The sequence below is a fragment of the Phocoena phocoena genome, chromosome 20 (genome assembly GCF_963924675.1).
Source record: "Phocoena phocoena chromosome 20, mPhoPho1.1, whole genome shotgun sequence".
NCBI lineage: Eukaryota > Metazoa > Chordata > Mammalia > Artiodactyla > Phocoenidae > Phocoena > Phocoena phocoena.
Window position 1 is genome coordinate 26,815,780 of NC_089238.1, and position 17,342 is coordinate 26,833,121.

Sequence of the window (17,342 nt, forward strand, 5' to 3'; positions counted from 1 at the left end):
TAAGGAACATTTTAAGAGGAAAAATATTTGTAGGAACAGAAAATCCTGATCGTGTGTGTGTGTGTGTGGTATCTGTGTGTGCCTGAGAAGAATTGGGTCTGTAGACTTCCATGTTTTTCACTGTTTTTCAAACACACTTATCCTGCCTTTCCAACTGTCCTCCCTGCCAGATGTTGACATGTAAATTCTGGCTTCAGAAACGAGAAGACCAATGTGATACAAACAAATTTAGCTGAACAAGGCAGCCTCAAATTATCCCAAAGTCAGAAGTGACTCCTTACCCAAAGATCCAAGCAGCACACTGCCATTTGCTGCAGGGCTGCCCAGGGAGCTAGTTTAGCTCGACATCTAACAAGCATTTCTGGCATTGGCATTGTTTCAATTACTAGACCATTCACATCTCAGCTGACACATGCAATGAAGCTTGCTCCTTGCCTGGTACATAATTTAAGGTAAAAAGAAAAGAGGGTGTGTTTCATCATGGTCTATCATATATTTGTCTTTTGTTCTGGGAGGTATTTGCATACCTAAAGGGAAATGGCCTCTTTAATTTCTTTCCCTTCTCCTAATCAGCTGAGGCCTATTAAGAAGTGCTCTGTATCCTGTAATCAGACAATTTATACAGCATGCACCCTTAGGCAACAGCTATTATAAACAAGCTGGAGAAATCCTTTACAACAAATGATTAGCATGGGAAGACACCATTCATAATTAATTTTTTTTTTTTTCCGTTTTTGTTGGCAGATGGTCTGAGGCATCCAAGCATGGCCTATTGCCCGCATCTTTATGCTGAATAGAGCAGGGCAGCCTTGGGAAAATGCTGGCTGTTCAGCTACCTCACTTTAAAAAATAATCCCCTCCCCCTCCTCCTATGGGTGTTCAAGGCTTGCTTATAGAAGACTTTAGGGAAGGGTGTCTAATGGATCACATGACTGTAACTACTGGTTATTACTCTAATGGTAGATTGGCTGCATTAGGAGCCCAGTTCTCCATCCCCACCATTTGCCACGTAACTTTGTCCCTCTGCCTCATTCTGAGTCTGGGCTCTGCCATGTGACATGCTTTGATCAATAGCATGTTAGCAAATGTGATGCACACGGAGGCTTGAGTATAACTTGTGCAATTGGACTTAATACCTCTTACTTTCCAATGTGGCCAAATGAACATGCCCAGGCTGACCTGATGGGTGATGAGAAACACATGAAATAGAGCTGAGTCACACCACTCATCTCAACTGAGACATTTCTAGATGGGTCAACAGCCTGTCACCCCCCGCCGCCCCGGACATGTGAGCGAGCCCAGCCAAGATCAGATGAGCCCAATCCAGTTCAGTTGAGCCCTGCAGCCTTGTTCGCTCAGTAAAAGTTTATCACTGTATGTTACAGAGGTTTTATGTTTTTTAATTACACAGCATTATTGGGCAGTAGATAATTGATACAATACCCAAACTGATAAATAATCTCTTTGGGTGTGGAAAAACAGGGCTTGGAAACCCCTAAGTCTAAGCCTTTGTGTATTACTGAACATCCTCACAAAAGAGAGCAACTTCAACTATTAGGAGAGAACGTGGTTTTGGACCAGTGGTATGTACCTGTACATACACACATGCTTACACATGCAGACCCCTCAAAGAGTCAGTGAAAGAGAATGATAAAATGTCACCCATGGATAGACTTGAAAAGGGAATAGGACTTTCCCATGTTCACCTAACTCCCTATAATTCTTCAACAAAACTCTCCTAAGCCCCTAGCACCCAGGTGTTAATTTTACCTTTTCTTTTATTTTCTACGTTGTTTTTCAAGCTTTATTGAGGTATGACTGACGAATAAAACTGTAAGATATTTTAAGTATACAACATGATGATTCACTAGACCTAGACATTGTGAAAGGATTCCCCTCATTGAGTTGGTTAACACATCCATCACCTCACATATTTACCTTTTGATCTTTAGTGAGAATATTTAAGTTCTACTCTTAGTAAATTTTAATTATACACTGTAGTGTTATCAACAATAGTCACCATGTTATACATTAGATCTTCAGACCTTATTGATCTTATAACTGAAAGTTTGTACCCTTTTGCAAACCTCTCTCTATTCCCCTCATACACTCCCCCCCCCCCCCCCCCCGCCAGCTCCTTGCAGCCACTTTTCTACTCTCTGTTTCTATGAGTGTGATTTTTAGAAAAAGATTCCAGATATGTGACACCATGCAGTATTTGTCTTTCTCTGTCTGGCTTATTTCACTCAGCGTAATGGCTCCAGGTTCATCCATGTTGTCACAAATGAAAGGATTTCCTTCTTTTTTAATGCTGAATAGTATTTCATTATGTATATCATATTTTCTTGATCCATTCATTCATTTATGAACACTAGGTTGTTTCTATACCTTGGCTATTATGAATAATGCTGCAATGAACATAAGAGTACAGATATCTCATCAGGATAATGACTTTGTTTCCTCTGGATGTACACCCAGAAGTGGGATTGCTGAATCATATGGTAGTCCATTTTAAATTTCTTGAGGAACTTTGGACTGTTTCCCATAGTGCCTGTGCCAGTTTCCAACAGTATACAAGGGTATTCTTTTCTCCTTGCCAGCATTTATCTCCTTTAGTTTTGATAATAAACATCCTAACAGATGTGAGGTGACACCTAATTGCGGTTTTGATTTGCATTTTCCTGAAGATTAGTGATGTCTTTTCATGTACCTGATCATTTGTATGTCTTCTTTGGAGAAATAGCTATTCAGGTCCTTTCCCCATTTTTAAATTGGGTTATTTGGCATTTTTTGCTAGCGAGTTGTACAAGTTCCTTGTGTATTTTGGATATTAACCCCTCATCAGATATGTGGTTTGAAAATATTTTCTCCCATTCCGTAAGTTGCCTTTTCACTTGGTTGATGGTTTGCTTTGCTGTACAGAATTTTTTTTAGTTTAATGTAGTCCCACTTGTTTATTTTTACCTTTGTTGCCTTTGTTTTTGGTGTCAAATCCAAAAAATTATTGTCAAGACCATTGTCAAGGAGATTATACTTTATGTTTATTCTAGAAGTTGTATTGTTTCAGGTCTTTCATCTAAGTCATTAATCCATTTTGAATTGATTTTTGTGTATGGTGTGAGATAGGGGTCCAGTTTCATTCTTTTGCATGATTGAAGAGACTATCCTTTCCCCCATTGTACATTCTTGGTTTCTTTGTTGTAAATTAATGGGCCATATACGTGTGGATTTATTTCTGGACTCTATTTTGTACCATCGATCTATATGTCTGTTTTTATGCCAATACCATACTGTTTTGATTATGGCTTTTAATATAGCTTGAAATCAGGAAGTGAGCTGCTGCCAGCTTTTTCTCAAGATTGCTTTGTTTATTCAGGGTTTTTTGTGGCTCAATTTTAGGGTTTTAGGATTGCTTTTTCTACTAATGTGAAAAATGTCATTTAAATGTTGTTAAGTATTGCACTGAATCTGTAGATTCCTTTGAATAGTACTGGCATTTTAACAATATTAATTCTTCCAATCCATGAATGTGGAATATTTTTTCATTTACTTGTGTCTTTTTCAATTTCTTTCATCAGTGTCTTATAGTCTTCAGTGTACAGGTCTTTCACCTTCTTGGTTAAATTTATTCCTAGACATTTCATTCTTTTTGATACAATTGTGAATGGGATTGTTTTCTTAATTTCTTTTTCTGATAGTTCATTTTTAGTGTATAGAAATGCTACAGGTTTTTGCATATTGATTTTGTATCCTGTGACTTTACTGAATTCATTGACTACTTCTAACAGTTTTTTTGAGGTCTTTAGGATTTTCGATATATAATATCATGCCATCTACAAATAGAGTCTATTTTAGTTCTTTCGTTCTTATTTGAATGCTGTTTTTGCTTTTTATTGCCTAATTGCTCTGGCTAGGACTTCTAGTACCATGTTGAATAAAAGTGGCAAGAATGGCCATTCTTATTTTGTTCCTGATCTTAGAGGAAAAGATTTTAGCTTTTCCCCATTGACTATGATGTTAACTATGGGCTTGTCATACATGGCTTTTGTTATGTTGAGGTACATTACCTTGATACCCAGTTTTTTGGGAATTTTTTATCACAAAAGTATGTTGAATTTTGTAAAATGACTTTTCTCCATCTATTGAGATGATTGTATAATTTTTATTCTTTATCTTGTTAATGTGGTGTATCACATTGATTGATTTGCAGATGTTGAACCATCCTTGCCTCCTTGGAATAAATCCCACTTGATCATGATGTATAATCATTCAACATATTGTTGAATTTGGTTTGCTAGTATTTTGTTGAGGATGTTCATTGGGGATATTTTCCCGCAATTTTCTTTTCTTGTAGAGTCCTTGTCTGGTTTAGATATCAGGGTAGTACTGGCCTCATAAAATGAGTTTGGAACCATTCCCTCCTTTTCTATTTTTTGGAAAAGTTCAAGAAGGATTGGTGTTAATTCTTCTTTAAATGTTTGGTGGAGATCACCAGTGAAGACGTTTGGTCCTGGACTTTTGTTTTTTAGGAGACTTTTGATTAATGATTCAGTTTCTATACTAGTAATTAGTCTGTTCTGATTTTTTATTACTTCATGTTTCATCTTGGCAGGTTTTTTGTTTCTTGGAATTTATCCATTTCTTCTAAGGTGCCCAATTTGTTAGCACATAATTATTCACAGTAGTCTCTTATGATTTTTGTATTTCTGTGGCATCAACTGTAGTGTCTCTTTTATTTATTTGAGAGCGCTCTCCTCTTTTTTCTTCATCTACCTAAAGTTTTGTCTATTTCATTTCTTTTTAAAAAACCTAGGTCTTAGTTTATTGATATTTTCTATTGTCTTTTTAGTCTCTATTTACTTCCGCTCTGATCTTGTTGTTTCTTTCCTTCTACTAACTTTGGCTTAATTTGCTCTCCTTTTTCTAGTTTCTTGAGGTGCAAAGTTAGGCTGTTTATTTGAGATATTTTGTTTTTCTTAATGTGGGCATTTACCACTATAAGCTTCCCTCTTAGAACTGTTTTTGCTGCATCCCATAAGTTTTGCTATGTTGTGTTTCTATTCTCATTTGTCTCAAGATATTTTTTTCTTTCTTCTCTGACCCATTGGCTGTTCAGGAGCATATTATTTAACCTCCACATATTTGTGAATTTTCTAGTTTTCTTCTTGCAATTGACTTCTAGTTTTATACCATTGTGGAAAAAACATCAAAAAGATGCTTGATACGATTCCAATTCTTAAATTTAGCAGGACTTGTTTTATGGCCTAACATATTATCTGTCCTAGAGAAAATTCCGTATTTGTTTGAGAAGAATGTGCATTCTGCTGCTATTTGATGGAATGTTCTGTATATGTCTATTAGGTTCATCTGTTTAATGTGTAATTAAAGTACAATGTTTCCTTATTGGATTTTCTGTTTGGATAAACACCATTGAAAGTGGAGTGTTGAACCTCTGGTATTATCATATTGTTATCTAGTTTCCCCTTTAGATCTTTTAATATTTTCTTTGTATATTTAGGTGCACCTATGTTGGATACACAAATACTTACAAATGTTATATCCTTTTAATGAATTGACCCCTTTATCATTATGTAATGACCTTCTTTTGTTACAGTCTTGATTAAAGTTTATTTTGTCTGATACAAATATAGCTACCACTGTTTTCTTTTGATTTCCATTTTCATATAATTTATTTTTCTATCACTTCACTTTCAGTCTTGGGTTCCTTAAAGATGAAGTGAGTCTCTTGTAAGCAGCATGTAGTTTGGTCTTATTTTATTTATTTTTTAATCCATTTAGTCACTGAATGTCTTTTGACTGGGGAATTTAGTCCATTTATATTTAAAGTAATTATTGATAGGTTTGGACTTACTATTGCCATTTTGTTCATCGTTTTCTGGTTGTTTTGTAATTCCTTTCTTCCTCTATTTCTCTCTTCCTTTGTGATTTGATGACTTTCTCTAGTGGTATGCTTTGATTCCTTTTTCTTTGTTTTTTGTATATCTACTATAGGTTTTTGCTTTGTGGCTCCTGTGAGGCTTACATAAACATCTTATATTTATCACAGTATTTTTAAAGCTAGTAAGACTTAATTTTGAATACATACAGAAGCTCTATATTTTTACACTCTCTTTCAGTATTTTATGTTTTCAATTTCATCTTCTTACATTATGTATTCATTAACAAATTATTGTAGTGAAATTTATTTTTTAATAGTGTTTCTTTCAATCCTCATTCTAGAGTTTAAGTGATTTACCCACCACCATTATATTAGAGTGTTCTGAATTTTACTATATATTTACCATTACCCATGAGTTTTATACTTTTATGTTTTCCTGTTACTAATTAGCATCATTTTATTCAGGTTGAATAACTCCTTTTAACATTTCTTGTAAGGCCAATCTAGTGTTGATGACCTCCTTCCGCTTTTGTTTGTTTGGAAAACGCTATCTCTTCTTTAATTCTGAAGGACAACTTTACCAGGTAGAGTATTCTTGTCTGGCAGATTTTTCTTTCAGCACTTTGAATATATCATCCCACTTCCTTATGGCCAGCAAGGTTTCTGTTGAAAAAATTGTTAATAGTCTTATGGGGGTTCCCTTGTACAACACAACAAGTTGCTGTTCTCTTGTTGCTTTTTAAACTCTCTCTCAGTCTTTAAATTTTGACAGTTTAATTATGATACGTCTCAGTGCGACTTTCTTTAGATTCAACTTACTTGATAATTTATGGTCTTCCTGGATCTGAATATCTTTATCTTTCCCCAGGTTAAGAAATGTTTGGGCCATTATTTCTTTAAGTAAGTTTTCTGTCCCTTTCTCTCTTCTTTTTCTGGTACCCCTAAAATGTATATAACTGGTCCATTTGATGGCGTTTGATAATTCTTTTACACTATCTTCACTCTTTTTCATTCTTTTTTCTTTTTGCTCCTCTGATTGGATGAATTCCACTACCCTGTCTTCGAGTTCACCAATCCTTTCTTCCAATTTAATATAGCCTGTTGTTGAATCCCTCTATTAAAATTTCAGTATGGTCATTGTACTTTTCAGCTCTGTGATTTCTGTTTGGTACTTTTTAATATTTTCTACCTCTGTGTTGAAATTCTCTTTTTATTCATTCATTGCTCTCCTGACTTCATTGAGCATTTTATAACCCTTATTTTGAACTATCAGGTAAATTATTTATCTCCATTTTATTATGATCTGTTTCTGGAGATGTCTATTGTTCTTTTGTTTTAACTTATTCTTCTGTTTCTTCATTTTCCTGGACCCTCCGTGTGGGTTTCTGTGCATTAGATAAAACAGCCACCTCTCCCAGTCTTGACAGAGTGGTCTTGTGTAGGAGATGAACATCATCAATTAGCCCAGCCCAAGCTCCTAGTTGTCTGTCAAACTTTTGTGATTGCCCAAGCTTCCTTCTTTGTTCCTAGTGGCTCCCAGTAGTTGAGGGTATGTCAAGATCCACTAGTTTCCCAAAGGGGAATATCACAGTCAGCATTTAGAAGCAGAAGTTAATCTCATTCCAGGGAGAAACTGGGAGATAGGCCTTTCTGTCTGTTCCCTCTGTGCTGGGCCTGGGTGTATAGTTGCAGGAGGAGGGGGGGTGTGATCCTTAGAAGCAGAAGAAGGAACTGCTTTTTTGTTTGCCACAGTCCTGTGGGTCTGTGAATTGTAAGCCCCATGGCTATCAGAGCCAGGTGAGAAGTGAGAAGATAGGAGAAGTGTCCACCAGCTTCTCTGGTCTCCAGGGAGGATCACAGCTAAATTAGAAGCCTGACTCCTGGGCAACAGATTTTAAAGTATGCAGATAAACTTCTTTCAGGGAAAGATTGAGAGATGGATGAGCCTTTTTGCCTGCTCCCTCTGTGTTCCTGGGAGGAATAGCTGGTTAAGAAATGCTTTTTTGTTTACTATACTCTTGTGGGTCTCATGGGCAAAAGCCTGGTTGGCTTTGAAGCTAGGTATTTTGAGAGCCTATCCCTCAGTTGGGAGTCTTAAAGTTGAGATGTTAAATGTGGGGTTCAAACCCTTCAAATATTAGGGAGAAGGTGGGAGTTATGCATTCTCTCCTGATTGAATGGTGCTGTGCCAAGGATGGGGTTTATGGTGACAATGTATCTCGGCCTTTCCTTCCTGTTTCAGTGTGGGTGTTTTTTCATTCATCTAATGTGTCAGCATTGCTTAGCTAGTTTCTGGATCGCCCTCAAAGGAAATTGCTCTCTGTGTAGCTGTATGTTTGGTGTGTCCATGGGAGGAGGGGAGCACAGGAACCTCCTATGTGTCATCTTGCCTTATCTTCATTTTACCTTTTCTAATACTGTCACTACTCTTCCTCTTCTTTGCTGTCGATAATTGTCGCACTATTTTCTTCTTGTCTTAACCCCTTTTTGGTTCTCAGTATCTGTATTATATGCATTAGCCTTTGGTTTTATACAATTATATATCAGACTGCAATGAGTCTACATCTTAATTATTTGATTTATCTACAAGTTCCTTACAGGAAGTTCATGGTACTGAATGCTTGCACAGTGCCTGGCACATAGTCAATGCTCCACATCTATGTGTGCCTCTGTTGAAGTATGACTGGAGATGTACTGGTGAGATTTAATAAAGTATTGCCAATTTCTTCTCTCTGAGTGAAAGACTCAAGGTTGCTAAGCTATCCCTTCCCAGAAACGTCTTTAAGAACCATGTTGTAGTTGCTTGTTGATCAAAGTTGCTTTAACTGCGTTCACGCCTGAAGGCAGACAAATAATACCTATTCATTCAGCCAAATATTTAATAAACACTTAATAAGCCCCTTCTATGTAAGAAGATCCTATTATCTAAGTATAAAGAGCGGAAGATAAAGACTTTTGAGAATAAATTCACTTAAAATCAAACATCAAAATTTCATAAGAGTGAAGGAAATAAAAAGGTCTCATTGGGTCTATATCTTGAAAAAAGGGACAAATAATTTATCTTACATTTAACAAAATATAGACACAACAATTCACTAACTCTTAGAATGAACAAAGAATGAAGCAAGGGATAGGATTTTTGATATAATTTTTTTCAACAACATCTCTTTCCTAACCATTGACTTTTATTAAAATGCCACAGAAAAGTCACTTTTGGAGTGAAAATATTTGCGAGCTTCATCAGTTTCTCCAAAGATATCTATTAATTCTTTGACATGTAAATCATTAGTTTGAAACACTGTTCCTGACATCATTTATAGTTGGTTTCCTCTTTGCTCATTGTTAAGTGGTCAAACTCTGAAAGACCCCTTGTCTTTTTTTTTTTTAACTTTTAATTTTCTTTTGGGGTATAGCCAATTAACAATGCTGTGATAGTTTCAGGTGCACAGCAAAGTGACTCAGCCATACATATACATGTATCCATTCTCCCTCAAACTCCCCTCCCATCCAGGCTGCCACATAACATTGAGCAGAGTTCCCTGTGCTATACAGTAGGTCCTTATTGGTTATCCATTTTAAATATAGCAGTATATACATATACCTGTCGATCCCAAACTCCCTGACTATCCCTTTCCCCCATCCTTCTCCCCTAGTAACCAGAAATTCGTTCTCTAAGTCTGTGAGTCTGTTTCTGTTTTGTAAATAAGTTCATTTGTAACATTTCTTCTTAGATTCCACATATAAAGGATATCATATGATATTTCTCTTTCTCTGTCTGACTTACTTCAGTCAGTATGACAATCTCTGTGAAAGACCCTTAATTCTTTAAGTTAAAGTCTATTTTGTCTGATATAAATATAGGATTTACCTTTGGTAGTTGGATTCTAAACTCTCTCCCCTATTAAGCTATTCTTTTTAAAAAATTGAAGTATAGTTGATTTACAATATTATATCAGTTTCAGGTATACAGAATAGTGATTCAGGATTTTTACAGATTATACTCCATTAAAAGTTATTACAAGATAATGTTTATATTTTCCTATGCTATGCAATATATCCTTGTTACCTATCTATCTTATACATATTAGTTTGTATCTCTTAAACCCATACCCCTAACTTGCACCTACCCCCTTCCCTCTCCCCTCTGGTAACCACTAGATTGTTTCCTATATCTGTGAGTCTGTTTCTGTTTTGCTATATACATTCATTTGTGTTATTTTTTAGATTCCACACATAAGCAATATCATGCAGGATTTGTCTTTCTCTGTCTGACTTATTTCACTAAGCATAATATTCTCTAGGTCCATCCATGTTACTGCAAGTGGCAGAATTTCATTCTTTTTCATGGCTGAGTAATATCCAGTGTATTTATATACCACATCTTAAGCTATTCTTGAACATGGAGTAATGTTGTAGCTGCGGATATAAAATTTGCTTCACTTATAAAACCACTCATCATTTTTTGCTCTGGCAGGTACTGCTTATCAATTGGGACAGTGTCTCAGCTCATATTTGGGCTAAGATTTCTTAAGGCGATTCTCTAGGCAACCACGGCCAACTGATCAGAGCTGACATGATGATGAGATGTACTCTAATTCCTTTTGCTTTTATAGTTTGTACTTCACGGCTAACTTTTGATATATACTCTCCCTTTTGAGTTTTAGTAGCATTTGATAATGTAGCACTTGATTATATTGTTACATTATTCTCTTTTTGGATTCATACGATTTAAACGTTGTTTCTCCCAAACAATGAGCCCAGAGTACTTGGACTGTGTTTTATGCCACTTTGTAACCTTCTCAATGTCAAAATGGATACAGACTAGGTGCTCAATAAATACTTGGTTGATTAATTACCTAAGGAATTAGGATTAATCACATAAAGGATTCCTTGGTTGATTAACCCAAGGAATCCAATATAATGGAAGGCTAGGAAAAGTTTTGCGTACATGGAGCTAACAAAGGAAAGCTTTGGACTGTGGATAGTTCAAGTCAACCTGCAGCCTTTATTTACCTGTTCAGAGTTTGTGAAGACCTCTACTGTAAGCACTGGAGAGTACTGACAATTAGATGTGGTCTTTACCCTCACGGAGTTTATGGCTCAGTACCAGAGACAAGAGAAATATGTATAATCATCAGAACTGTAGAAATATATAAGTGCCTTGAAGGGAAAGAATTAAGATGGATGGAGTGGGCTCGCTTAGCAGCTGCACACTTCACAGTGGAAAGTGGCAGTGAAATGGGTAGTTATTTCACAAATCTGCCCTCTGAGAGTGTCAAAAAGAAATTTAATGCCATTTGAGTAGAAAACCTTCTGTTGAATTCACAGTGTCATATTTGATGGACCTTTGACTTTACATGAAATTACTGATGCGTGAGTACAGTAACATTTTCACCTTGAGTATTCCCTTTTTATTCACTCATCCAAGCTTGTCATAAATGTTTCCTTGGGCATTCATGCTTTTTTCATGTTGGCACTGATTTTCTAGCAATGGAGCATCTTGGACTGAATGTGTCCTTCAACTGTGGCCTCTTAAGCCTGACCCATTTGATAGTTTTCAGTTTGTGAAGAATTTCACCTGCCCTGCTCCACCCAGATTCTCTCTCATGAGGACCACTTTCAATGCAGAGAGCTGGTGGTACCTGGGAATTTGCATCCCCTGTGGGTCAGCCTATGACCGACCGGTGTGTGAAAGCCCAGATCCCTTGACTCTTGTAGGAACTCACTCACTCTTAGGCATCTCCCTGCAGGATTAGAACAAACCTGAGACTTTATCTGAAGTTGTATTCTTATGTACATTCTTTCCCTCTCCTGTCCTGTTTCCCCCACTTTCTTGCCAGTTTCTTCTGGGAGCAGTTTCTTAATCAATCACTTACACATAAACTTCATGCCAGGGTCTGCCTCTGGGAGCTTCAACCTAACACAAGTGGTAATCCTCAAAGTGTGATCTATAGGCTGGGAGACTTCTTAAAACAGCAGATTCCAAATCCCCACCCCAGATATTCTAGAACAGAATCTTGGGGGACTGGCCAGAAGAGCTGCTTTTATAACAAGGTCCCCAAGTGAGCTTATACATTTTTTCTTAGCTATAAAATATTGATTAGTGAATACTAAACAAAACTAAGGTTTTGTTTATTATAGGGTTGATTATTTTAAGCAACATATATCAAATATTTGGGGATGGGATTAGTAAAGTGAGATATAAATATCCTCTAACCAATCTGATCCTGGGGTCTGTTAAATGATCAAAGGACCCAACTCCAGAGTTGACACTGATGTTCCTCACTGATGGCATTTTTATTTTGTGTCTTGTCTGTGCATAAATCTTAGAAACATTATTTTTCCCTTTGCAATAGTGATTGCTTTTTTCAGAGAGTTCACTCGGGAAGCCACCAAGTTCAGTGGTTTTCTATTTTATCTTATTTTTAAAACATTTTAAGCAATGAAACCCTTGAATGGAAAGAATAGGCAGAAGTCAATAAGCAACACAGAGTTGCATTTTTTAATGCAGGTGGGGAACCTAGGACCTCACCTGCTCCAATTCCTTCACATGGTCCTAGGGCTACAGGAAGCATAATTGGAAAACAACTGGACAAGTCCCAAATTTCACTTTACAGGTGGATTAACCAAAGCCCCAAGAGGTCAGGAACTTGCCCAAGATGAGGTAACCAGTGTTGAGTGGTACCCGGTATGAAATGCAATTTTCCACATTCTCTGATCAGAGCTGCTTCCACTAACTCCTGAGAGTTATTGAAAGGAGGTTAATTATCCTGTTATCTCAGGGGCCTCTTAGAATTCTGTTTGAGTGGAAAAGAAATAGATGGGCTTTTTTTTCTACTAGGTTGCTTGCTTGGTCCTCTTGTGGACCCAAATTTGGGGACTGCAAAGTGGTTTCAGCTTGTTTGATCTATTTACAAGAGTATTAAACTACTCTAAAAGCATCGGCATGAAGTGTTTTTTTATTTCCTGGTGCAGTAGAAAACTTATATGAACCCAGCCTTTAGAACTGTATGAAAATAGTTAACTGGGACTAGGGCATAGGAAGGAGTAAAACCCAACAGCAGGAATAGCTAAGAAATACTTCACTTATTTGTCAGAGCAGCTGATCTCAGAGCCCATTGTTTCCTGTCAGTTAGCTGTTTCTCCTCATGTCCTAGCGGGATGTGTCTCCGTCCATGTTTCTCATTCTTTATCCGACTTTCTACTACAGAGAAGAGTCACATTGGGTCAGCCCTGAAGAGAGCGTCCCTGCTGCTTCATTGTAGCTTTCTCTGATCATTAGCCAAACGAGGGGACTTCTCCCTTGCCATAAGCTGCTGGAGGTTCAGATGGGCTGAATTTTACACAATAGCTTCATTCCTGAAACAAACAATTCAACTAGGCACTCAGGGATGAAGAAACAGTGTCTCTCTTGGCTGTCTCAAGATGGGGGCGGCTATTGTCGCTGGGGGCAGGGAAGATGGCAGTCAGGTGAGGCCTCAGGAAGCAGGAACAGGGTCTAAGGCAGCTCTGGATCTTGGCAGGGTTTTCAGGACCTTTCCTCAGGTCCTTGAATGTGCTACCCACTGGGTCTGTGCTTTTCCTGGACTCTCCCCACTATCCCTGGCCTTGCTTTCTTTCTCCTCCCTATCTTCATCCTTGCCCTGCTTTGTACCTTTCCGTGGTATCCACTGCCTCATGACTTTGTCTTTCCACGTGACTCTTCAGGGTACAGCCTCTGCTCACAGCTTTGGCTCTTCAATCCCAATTTTTGGAAATAAATGTCTATTTCAACACAGAACTTGCTATTCAAAGAAGTCCTCGGCGAAGTAAAGAATCCCTTTGGAAACCAAACATTATCTGCTTGTGGAGTTAATCATTTTGATGTGGCTTGAAGCAGTACACATGGATATGCTAAAGAAGTCTTGGATTGGTGGTTGCCAAGGGGGAGGGGGTTTGGGGAGGGATGGAGTGGGAAGTTGGGGTTAGCAGTTGTAAGCTTTTATATACAGAGTGGATAAAGAGCAAGGTCCTATTGTATAGCACAGAGAAATATATTTAATATCCTATGATAAACCATAATGGAAAAGAATATACATATAAAGAATGCATATATGTGTATAACTGAATCACTTTGCTGTACAGCAGAAATTAACGCAACATTGTAAATCAACTATACTTCGATTTAAAAAAAATAGAGAAGTCTTGGAGAGATCTAGAACATGAGAGTCAAAGTGCCTGAGTGTCTGCGTAATTGGGATGCAGAAGAGACGGCTGAGGGGGGTCTTCAACAAAGGAAGTGAGGGTTCAAGAATAAAAATCCCTGGATGGAGAGTCAGGAGACGTGGGTTCTAAAACTAACTCCTCTGGGCTTCGTAAACTGTGAAGATGTTACTAGCTGTTCTGTAAAAATTCTGTGTAAGGAATGAAAGGTGGACTTCCTACTTCCTCTTATCTTTCTCTTCCCCCCATGCCTGTCTGTAATGATGAACATTTGTTCCCATCACATCATGAGAGCAGCTCTCACATCCCTAACTCTGCCACACTGAAAAGATTTTCCAACTGATTACTCCTTGGGTACCAAGTGCCAATCACTTGAGAAGTCTCAGATGAGGCATCCATTAGAGCAGACAGAGGCTGATTCATGGCTCTTAAAAGATTGTCCACCCACACGAGCAAGCCTTTTTTGTCAGAAGAATTCATTTGAAAGAAACACACACACACACACACACACACACACACACACGAGTGCAACTATTCCCTTGGCCTAAGCTTTGGTCTTTTCTCTTTTATGGAGGTAGAAGTCTAACCCAAGATACAAGAGGTCTGGAGAAGACCTTCCTTCATCTCTCAGCTGCTGGGTTTTGATAGAAGCCTGGTTTTTTGCTTCCTGATCCTAGAATAACTTTGTTACTAGATCCAGGTGTGGGACTTGAATTTATTCATCCTGTGAATTACTGGAGGTTGTATAAAAGGAAAATTCACTGAGCATCCCTAAGAGATGGGGACTGATGCTGTGAATAGGTCACTCTGGAGGACGTTGAAGCTTAGTGATAAGAGTGAGGAAAAAAAGAGTGTGGGGACCACAAAACCCAGAACAGAGAAATGGGTTTCCTCTTTATGAGACAAAACAGCAACAGGCTTCACGGAAGGTGGAGCAGGGAAGCATTCTGTAGTTTGCGGATGCCTCCTTTCATTAGCGAGAGGCGAGCTCCCTCAGCCTGGAAGAGTGCCAGCCAGAAGGAAGAGGTCAACCTGAGGCCTTAGCTTTGTCCAGCTCTGAGCAAAGTCAGGCAAGAAACTTCACTGTTGCAAAGATCCTCAAGGTCACTGTCTCCACTCCCTATTTGACAGAAACAGAAAAGTAAAGGGACATCTCCAAAGCCATGTACACATCGGTGGTGGAGCCAGGGCTAGAACCCTACAAGCTGCCTCCTACTGAGAATGAGTTTTTGCTGTAGATTTGAGAATGACAGATCTCCGAGTCAAGAACCCAGGGAAAGAATCAGTCCCTCTTGGCTGAGTCATTATAAAGGAATAAGGGAACAAATGTCACAAGAACTCCAAAGCATCAAGTTGCATTTTTTTCCAGCCCTCCAATCAGATGTGATGGTGTGGAGGCAGCCCAGAGCTTTGCTGCAACATGTCTTGTTAGCTATACAGGTAAAGTCTTAAAGCAGTGTGAATGCCAAGAACGCTGAGTAAAATCATGTTCTCAACTTTCGATGGCTTCAATCAAAATGTGAAGTAGCCTCAAACTAATGCCACCAAAAAGGGGACTTTGTTGGCAATGCAACCAAACTAAGATAAAGGTTAGAGGTCCATTTGTGCCTCAGAGATGACTGGACACCAGAAATCACGTGGGCCAGGATGTCTTCAAGCCAACTCTGCATGACAGTTTTATTTTATCAGAGTAGTTTTCCCATAGTCTCTGACTCCTCCTAATCTCACATCTCAAGTCCTCATCACTGAAGAAAACTTAGAATTCCTCCCCTAGTTCCAGACTGAAAAATCTCAGGTAGGTTTGCCCAATGTGGGTGACTTGCCTGTGTCACTTCTTTGATGAGCCTTCTCTGGACCAGCCCCTAGCAGAGGGATGCTGTTGATTAGGGAGCTTCTATCATTTCTCACATCTCCTCAGTGTTCTCGTGTTTCCAGAGCCCTTCCTTTATGAGGAAGGTTTCATATTTAAACATTAGAACTGGGGTGTGGAAAAGATTCCATTTTTCATGTCATTTGTGGTTAGTTGCTAGAGACTACCCACAGGTCTGACTTGAAGAAGTCTATGACCAGCAAGAGGCTCAGTGCAGTGATTGATTAGTAATGTCTTCCACAGCCTGGGAAGGTGGAACAACAGCACGCGTGCCACACATTTGTCATCTTTGTGTAAGGGACCTTAAAACCACCCAACCCAAACTAGGGGCACAAGGTGCATCAGATAGGTCCTTGCCTTCAGAGTCAAGTGAAAAAGACAGATAATTAAGAGATTAATTACAACAAAGGGACAAGAGCCAACACTATTGATATGAATAGCAAAGGGAGCTAACACTGGAGAATGAATCATGTATCTTGTGGCATAGACACACTCTGATTATCTACATTTATTTGAGGGAGGAACAGAGAAAGAACTATATTATTTCTATCTTTTTTTCCTCTAACATATTTACATGACTAATTATGGTTTTCTCAGATCGGTACTGAAATGCTAATGCATTGTCCAAACATAGCAACCAGGTCAGGGTTTATCTCGAAGTTCTCTCTAAGAGATGAGGGAGTGCCAACCCCCTGCACTTATTTTCTATAAATGAACCGTTTGGAGTTACTGATGACTGCTGCACACATTTCAAATTTACATTTTAAGTAATACTCTAATGAAGTGGTAAAAGATATGAGGACCGTGGCATTATAACTTGACAAACTGGCTCCTCCCCCATCAGAAATCAGACATGGGACCTTGAGAACTCACTGGATTCTTGAGCCTAAGAATCCTTATTTGGTGGTTAACTTGATAAAGTACCTGACATGGTTCAAGCCCTTCACACAGCGTCCGGCACATACGTGAGCTCAAGAAAGGATGGTGAGAGAATGTCAAGTCATCAAGAAGTCCATGTTTAAGAGAGTAGGCTCTTCAAAATCTGTCAGATGTATAAACCGTAGGCCCAGACACCCAGCTTCACATTATCTCCGGTAGTAAATCTATCGCTGAGCCTGGGTTTGATGTCTTCTTACTCGGAATCTGACTTTTGTAAGCTCAGGGAAGAGATCAAGCAATTAGTTTCCAATCTGCAACCACAGTGGAGAGGTAGGAGTCCATCCTGGTCAAATCTGTCCTTGTACTTTGGCCCTGTCATGAAAACTCATGAATTCTGGCTGGTTGGCAGCGAGGTGCTGGACCACCTTGGGGTGCCACAGCTCCAAACGTCCACCACACCATCCAGGCTGGGTGCAGATCTCCCAGGCGTGA